This window comes from Lynx canadensis, chromosome C1 (genome assembly GCF_007474595.2).
Source record: "Lynx canadensis isolate LIC74 chromosome C1, mLynCan4.pri.v2, whole genome shotgun sequence".
NCBI classification, from domain to species: Eukaryota; Metazoa; Chordata; class Mammalia; order Carnivora; family Felidae; genus Lynx; species Lynx canadensis.
This window is the reverse complement of record NC_044310.1, coordinates 5,289,510-5,296,023: the sequence shown is the minus strand read 5'-3', so window position 1 is coordinate 5,296,023 and position 6,514 is coordinate 5,289,510.

The following is a 6,514-nucleotide window of genomic DNA, read 5'->3' as shown; positions in this document are numbered from 1 at the left end:
TATCTGGAAGTGGTACTTTCTTTGTGTCAGTAGATAAATATTAATCACTTGGGTCACTGGGGGCAAATCGTCATCTGTTCCCGCAGCCTGGGCGGAGATGGGTTTGGAGCCAGCAATCCAGAAGGCAGGAAAGGGCCAGAGGCCTGGGAGCCCCTGAGGCCCCGCAGTCTCGGCGACGGCCGGACAGTTTGTGTCAGACCTTCCCCATGTCGTCGTCCGGGAGCGCGGGTAGCGCGCAGGTCGGTACAGAAATTTACACGTGGACACCTCGGATGCCTTATAACTCGGAACAGGTGCGGACAGGTGACTCCCGAAGGGCCCGCGAGACCAGATGGCTTGATTATAGGAATGCTTATAGGGATCAAGTACAACAATCCAAGTGCCAAAAACTACTACCCGCTTCGGGTTCCGTCCCCACCCTCAGCCCCGGGCTCCGAATCCCTCCCACCTTCCGTGGCTCGGTCCTACAAGCCCCTCTTTGTCCTTCCAGGTCACGTCCCTCCCGACTTCCACCTCACTCACCTGGCTCCACCCGCGCTATCCTTGGAGGCCTCGCCCAGTCTAAACTACAGGCCGCCTAACCCCGCCCCTCACACGCATTGGCCACGCCCCTTCCGCCTGTGCCCTCTCGCTGCGCCACGTCAGTCACGTCACACCTTGCCAGGCCCTGCCCAGCCCCAGCCCCGCCCCATCACTCCCCCCAGGTACCGCCCCCTCTCTGCCCTGTAGTCGCGGCGGTGGCTGGTGCGGCTCGCGGTACCCCTGTGCGGATCCCAAGTCCTCTTCCCCTCCCTACAGCCCCCCGCCCCAGGTCATCCTATGCCGGGCTGTCTCCTGCACTTCCTGGGCGGAGGGACCTCGCGCCCAGGACGCCAGTGTTGCCTCCCGGACCCACGGGCCCAGCCAGGTGTTAGTTAGCAAAGCACCTGACATAGCAGCCCAGTAAACACACGGAGAAGGAAAAACAAGAAAGGAAAACTTATTTGGGGGAAACTTTCTAAAGATATTCACTTTCGAATAAGTTATGTACAAACCAATAAAAACTCGTGCAGGTGGATGGGTGGATAGATGGTGGATGGATGGATGGATGGATAGATGGATGGATGGATGGATGCGTGGGTGGTGAGGTGGATGGATGGGCAAGTGGATGGATGGATGGATGGATGGATGGATGGATGGTCAGGTGGGTGGGTGGATGGATGTGTGCTCAGGTGGATGGATGTGCAAGTGGATGAAAGGATGGATGAGTGGATGGATGGATGGATAATGGGGGGTGGGGCGGATGGGAGTACCGCGAATTGTCTTCTAGAACAGTGGCCCTGGGAATCAGAGCTTTGGAAAATTTCTACTGGAAGAGACCAGGTGCGATTTGGCCGGGCATGTATGTATCATACAGACAACACATTCTTTAATTAAACGTCAGCATCATCAACAAAGTTTTTGAGCACCTGCTAGGTTCCAGGCAATGAGGATACCGCAGCCAAAAAAAACCAGAAGGCCCCGTCCTCAAGGAGCACACAGATACCAGCCCGTAGGAGGCTGCGGAGAGAAGCCAGGACAAGGGTGACACGGCACCTGAGGTGAGGGAGGGTTCTAGGGTGGCATCTGATTAAATGAACTTGGGCTTGTAAATCACTGAGTGTCCGTCACAGAGACAGCACACTGTATTATGTGTTTGAGAGATAAGCACATGGATGAATGGTGAGAAGAGAGCAGCCCCTGGCAGGTGGGGCTGGCCTGGCCCTCGCAGCTGGCCCTACTGGACACTGATTTCACTGAACCATCAGGCCAGGTCACCTTGTGTCTGTGCTGGACCAAGACAAAAACAACGGCGCTGGTAATCAGGTCTGCTCAGACAAAAACAGGAGTGCATTCGAACCACAAAAACGATCCAACATCCCCTACCTGGCTAACACGAGAGACGGCGTCTTCTCTTCCAGTCACTACTTTAACCTCATATGGTTTGTCCTGCTTCCTGGATAACAATTACTGAGATCCAGGAGTGGAATCATCTCTGCTTCCTGACAGCAGTCAAGCCAGAGCACGGCCCTGCTTCTTGGAGCCCCCACTCCACCATATCACCCACCCCAACTCCTTAAGGTCCTTTACAGTACCTCCTTCCTGGGACGCCACATGGTCCCCCATGATGCATGTTTTTATGAAACGCATCAAAAAACCCAATTTTGTTTCGCTCTGGATGTGTCTTTTTTTTTGGCTAGCAGACATTACAAAAAAGAAGTAATAAAAGTGAAATGATTTTTTTTAATTTTTTTTAACGTTTATTTATTTTTGAGACAGAGAGAGACAGAGCATGAATGGGGGGAGGGTCAGAGAGAGAGGGAGACACAGAACCGGAAGCAGGCCCCAGGCTCCAAGCTGTCAGCACAGAGCCCGACGCGGGGCTCGAACTCGCGAGCCACAAGATCGTGACCTGAGCCGAAGTTGGCCGCTTAACCGACTGAGCCACCCAGGCGCCCCAAAAGTGAAATGATTTTAACAGAAACAATAGTTTGATATTCTCTATGTTTAGAAACCTGCGAGACCCTCTCCATCTTTACACTGGAGGATTCAGGTAAGCTAAGTTCTGATCTTAAAAAGGGCCTGCAAGAAATACAGGGGAACTTTGGAAATCAAAGCTTAGATACTGTTTCAGGGGACAACTGGGTCTTCTCACTTGAAATATCAAATACCTCTGTGAGTCAGGGACTCCGACGCACTGTGTAGAATTGAGTTTTGATGATTAGATCTGAATTGGCAAAGAAGTATCAAGGATACAGGCTGCCTTCCATCACGTACGAGTTAAGGAAGAGACATAGAAATGACAATCACGATAAAGTCACCCAGCTGGCTCAGCTTGGCCCAGTGCCCGTCCTCCTGGTAAATACATCGTGGTGGCATAGCCACGTTGGGACTTTTCATTTCCGTTTAACTCTGTGCCCAGCCCTCGGTTGCAATCAATATTCTCTGTAACTAAAAGCCTTCTGTGACATCAGAAAGATGAAAAGTCCTGGCCGAAGCCATTCGGGCATCATTCAGGTGACATTTGAGTCATCCCTTGAACGTTGCCTAGATGAGGCTCCCGTGTAATTGGATGAATCAGATCAATAAAGAGAGTGGATGTTTACCCGGCATCCCCCCTCCCCGCCCCCCTCCTCGTCATCCACAAGGCGTGACGCATCCCCCGATGCATGAAGTCCAGACCTGGAGTGTCATTTTTTGGCAGCTCATCCTTCTTTGAGAAGTGGCCTTCTGGGTCACCGGGGTGGGGATGGACGTCTCTGCTGGAAAAATAATGCCTGGCAGTGAAGATCTGGCCCACCTGTGGCTGCCCACAAGGTTCCACTGAAAGGCAGCATTTTTAGGGCCAATGGATAGACCTCTTTTTAAAAGTATTTTATAAAAATCTCGGCCCATTGAGTAAGGCTGTTATCACTAGGCACGTTGTCATTTTCTCAGGTGGTCACCTCCCTTCCGGGGAGTTGTGGACAGGGCCATACTCATCCAGTTCCACAACGCGGCTCCTCTCAGGTACCCCTGCTGTGGAAGGGCCCCTAAGCACCCGCGGCTGGTGGCAGGGCTCCCACCTTCCAACACTGCCAGGTCACACGAAGGATATCAAGGACGGGGAAACCATCAGCCCAGCCAGGTATGTGTCCCTGTAGCAGGCCCAGCGCTCACAAGCTGCAGGAACTTGGCAGGCTTCTGGACTTCGTGCAGCCTCCCTTCCAGCATCTGAAAAGCAGGGATGTTGCCCTAGCTCCGTCCCTCCCCCTGGACACTCCGGTACGTGTGCCCACAACATGCCGAGCCTGGGACACCTGCATGGACATCATCGTTATTATTCCACTGATAGAGGAAGCGCCCGGCCTCGTAGGCTTTCCTCCATTCTTTCTAGAGCTCATTCTAATCAGCCTCTCAACCCTCGATGCCCCCAAACCGCTCTTGCCAAAGACTCCGTGGGCCTCCTGGGCCCTCATCTCCTCTGCTCTCCTTTCCTGTCCATCCCCAAGTCCTTGGTGACCCACGCAGCCCTATGCCTTTGCACACCATCTGCTGACTTCAGGTTTAATCGATAGCCCAGGTCTTCTGCCTGATCTCGAGTGCCTCCAGCTCCTTCTTGACCTCTGCCTGGCAGGTCTCCAACCAACATGTCCAAACCACTCTCGACAATCCCCCTGCAAACCTGCTCTACCCACGGATATCCGCATTTTCTTACAGGTGATGGAGCCCTTCCAGGTTCTCAGGTCAGGAACGTTGGGCAATTCTCTTGAATGCCATTCTCTTGAGGCAATTCACCAGAAAATCCTAGTGGTTTGTCCTTCAAGATAGCTGCAGGGGTGCCTGGGTGGCTCAGTCAGTTGAGCATCCGACTCTTGATTTCAGCTCAGGTCATGAACTGTGAGATCGAGCCCCACATTGGGCTCTGCGCTGACAGTGTGGAGCCTGCTTGGGATCCTCTCTCTCTGCCCCTCCCCGCCCATGCTCACTCCCTTTCTTTCACTCTCTCAAAATAAATAAACTTCAAAAAACCCACAATAAGCGCAATATGCAGCCATTATCACCACCCCCAGTTCCAGCCTTTAGAGGGCGGTCTCTCCTCTTCTGCCTTGTCCACGCCCCACCCCTTGCAGTCTCCTCCCCACAAAGTGGCCAGAGTGAGCCTTTAAAAACACCATTCACATTCTGCCATGCCTGTGCTCCACACAGGCTTCCTAACCTACTCACTTTAAAACTCCAGGTCCCTAAAATAGCCATCAAGAACCTAGATCTGTCTCTCTACCGTCTCTCTGTCTGCAACCTGCACTGTCCTCCCCCTTGATCAACTCTCCTGGAGCCATGCTGACCCCCAGGGTGTTGCTGAAAGCAGGCAAGACCCAGTCCTACCCCAGGGGCTTGGCAGTTCTATCCCCTTTGCCTGGAATGCTTTTTTTCACAGAGAGCCACACAACACTCTCCTCCTTTCCTTCTATACTGATCTCCTACCTAAAAGAGCCTCTCCATCCCATCACCCTCCTAAGTCTAGTTCTTCATGGCATTTATCGCCACCTGATACCCAGATGTGAATGACACATTAAAAACCCTTGTTTAAACCCCTTCATTGCCTCTCCTCTTTGCCATTAAAGGACACAAATCCAAATTCCTTACCTTGGTGATATGATCTAGTCCCACATACCTCTCTGGTCTTAGCAAGCTGTGCCCAGCCTCTCGCAAACACACTGAGCGCATCCTCTGGGCTTTGGTTCAGGCTGTTTTCTCACCTGGTCCCCATTCACCTCTCCCGAGAAGCCCCCCGATTCTCCTGGGGGGCGAGGTGGGGCTACGATGCCCAAGAGTTATTGCCATCGTGCAGTTGACAAGGACGGCATTCACTGGCCATTTACACGAAATGGTTATCTGAGATATAAATTAATCTAAACTAAACCTATAACAGATACAGATTAAGTTTTTCATTATTCTACATTAACTCTATATCTGAGAGTCTATAACCTGTGATTTTACACTAATAGAAATAAGAGTGGACCCCTATGATGTCTGAGATGTCATCTGAATGTGAGCTGTGCTGGTTTCAGGGACCCGGGTCTGTCTCAGAAATGGTGTAGACACTGCATTTCTGAGACAGTGTCTGAGGAGCACAAACGCACTCCTGATAGGTCGTCCTGGGTTATAACAATTAGTCCTCAGAAAGTCCTAAACAGCCTTGAGACACTGGGCAAAGTCACCCCTATCAACTTCTCCTTAGGGAGCCCTCCCAACTGAGGACTCTGCCCATATGACACAAGAGTAGAGACGACAGTTGTTTCAGAACAGACCAAAAAGAGATTTGTGACTTTTCTATTTAGCCAATGGATGCTGGTGCTCCATGGGCACGAGTCACCCCAAATACGTCATATTAACTCTTTGCTTCTTCAAGACACACAAAAAACGCCCCTCTGGTTTAAGAAGGTAATTTGCAACTAACGAAAGGGACCCCCACCTCTTAGGAAAGGTGGTCCTCATTCACACCTGTTCTGCCATAGACACGAAGCTGCTCTGCCTACCAAGGACCGTGAGGATTGAATGATGTGTCAGTACATTTCTGGGACAAGGTGACATTGTCATTGAGGGTCTGTTGAAGGAAAGAAGCTAATTTTCTTTTAAGCTTAAGCCTGTAGTAGTAACTTAATTAGGCCATGCTGTAAAATCATCACTAATAACTGTCAGAAGTGCCCCTGAGTCACCAGAGGATGACAAAGCTTGGCAGACAGCCTCTTCCATAGAGAGGAGCATCTAAAGTTCACCCCACCTCTCAGAAATGTCCTCAAGGGGCACCAACAGTCCCCCAGTCTCAGCCTGCCTGCTTCCGGACCTCACGGCAGGACTTTCCTTCAGGAGTGCTTTACATATACACGTGTAATATATATATGTAGCACATAGGTATGCGATATATAATAAAATAAGGGCACCCGGGTGTATCAGTTGGTTAAGCATCCGACTTTGGCTCAGGTCATGATCTTGTGGTTTGTGAGTTCGAGCC